Source organism: Suricata suricatta, chromosome 5, assembly GCF_006229205.1.
Source record: "Suricata suricatta isolate VVHF042 chromosome 5, meerkat_22Aug2017_6uvM2_HiC, whole genome shotgun sequence".
Classification (NCBI taxonomy): Eukaryota; Metazoa; Chordata; class Mammalia; order Carnivora; family Herpestidae; genus Suricata; species Suricata suricatta.
This window is the reverse complement of record NC_043704.1, coordinates 3,350,660-3,352,636: the sequence shown is the minus strand read 5'-3', so window position 1 is coordinate 3,352,636 and position 1,977 is coordinate 3,350,660.

The following is a 1,977-nucleotide window of genomic DNA, read 5'->3' as shown; positions in this document are numbered from 1 at the left end:
TTGAAGCCTATAATAAAATCTCTATTCATTTTTTCTTAATCATTGAATCATTTTATAATTTTGTCATGTGTAATGGGAAGTTCCTGTGACATTGTCATATATGTTTTCACATACTGAGTAGTTGTATATGAGATTACTTTAGGATTCATTGTATCAAAAACTTTTAAATATCGTTTGTAATGTTTATTTTTGAAAGATAGAGCAGGCATTGAGGGCTGAAATGAGGGACACACCAAATTTGAACCAGGCTCCTGCCTCTGAGCTGTCAGAACAGAGTCCTCCCCAAGGCTCCAACTCCTAGACTCTGAGATCGCGGCCTGAGCCCAAGTCCCACGCTTCACCTACTGAGCCACCTACCCACCTCTGTAGCTCTAAAACTTAAATCTCAGTGTGTAACCAAGAAAGAGGGCCTATTAGGATTTATTAGCTGGTTTTCACGCAGAGGAAAATTGCAATGTATATTCATCAATATCAAACCCGGAAATCTCTAATGAAAGCCCCTATGTATTTAGCACATAAAAGACATTATTCCACAAAATTTAAGGGTATAACTGAATTTTCAGAATCAAGCAAGCAACGTTCATTTCTTTTGAGGTTTTCTTATTCCCATTTACTTTGAGAAATGGAGAGAGAGAGGGGAGGAGGGGCAGAGAGGCAGGAGACAATTCCAGGCAGGCTCCACACTGTCAGTGCAGACGGGGATGTGGGCTGGAACTCACAAAGGATAAGATGAGGAGCTGAAACCGAGAGTCAGACCCACAACCCTCACTGAGCCACCCACACACCCCAAAGCCTTTCATTTCTAAACATACAAACAACATCAAAGTTGCAAAATGTGCCAACAATGAAATTATTTAAAAATATGGGGATTACATTAACATACAATCTGTGTGGTGTGAAACACTAATGATTTGGGGCTCCTGGGTGTGGGGGACCAGCCCACGCACCAGAGTCCAAGGGTCTCGGAGTAGGGGGTTGGTGTCAGTGAAATATCTATAAGAAAGAACACAGACAACATGAAATGTGGAGAGACCACACTTTACTGTGAAACTTGGTGTCTTTATATACCATAGGTGATTACATCATTTTTCTAATGATTACATTGTTTGTTACTTCCAGAAAAATTATTATTTCCATGGTAGCAAAAACAAAAACTCAAAATAGAAACGAGGTACAATACAGAAGATCAAAAAACATAATTCATCACTAAAAATACATCAGCAGGGGTTTGTTTTATGTACATAGTGATATTATTAACCGAAGCTTATGACAAGGCTATTTGTTCTTAAAGGTTTAAACAATAGTCTGTGAGCAAGGTGCCCGTACTAGGGAGGAGGTTTCAATCAGAAAATCTGCCCAGTTACTGAAACCATGATTACCAAGTGGCATGAATAGGAGAACTAGCTCCAGTCTCTGATCCATTTAGGTCAAGCAGTCAAGCGCACACATTTTCAAGTAGGGGAAGCAGGGTCCCAAAGGGCACACAGCACTTCGGGCTGGATGGGCCCCAACACCTGGGTGGCTCAGTCACTCAAAAGTCAGACTTTAACTTAGGTCATGATCTCATCGTTTGTGGGTTCATGTCCCCATCAGGTTCTATGCGGACAGCTCAGAGAGTGGAGCCTGCCTCAGATTCTGTGTTTTTCTCTCTTTCTGCCCCTTCCTCTCTCACACTCTCTTTCCATCTCTCAAAAAATAATTGAACATTAAAAAAGGTAAGTATTTTTAGAAAAAGAAAAAGTAGTGATTCCTTTTTCCTGAAGTTGACTTTTTCTGATTTCAGTTTTGTGTATGACAAATTCTAATTCTAAGCATCAGATAGTAGCAAGTGGAATGCCTTTTCTTTCATTTTTACCTTTCAGCTGTATTTCCAAATGAAACTGACAGCCTCCTTTCAGAGACGTTTATAGGAACTTCTATCCAAAGAGTGTCAGTGGATGGATATAAAGGTAGTGCCCTTGAGAATGGACACTTAAT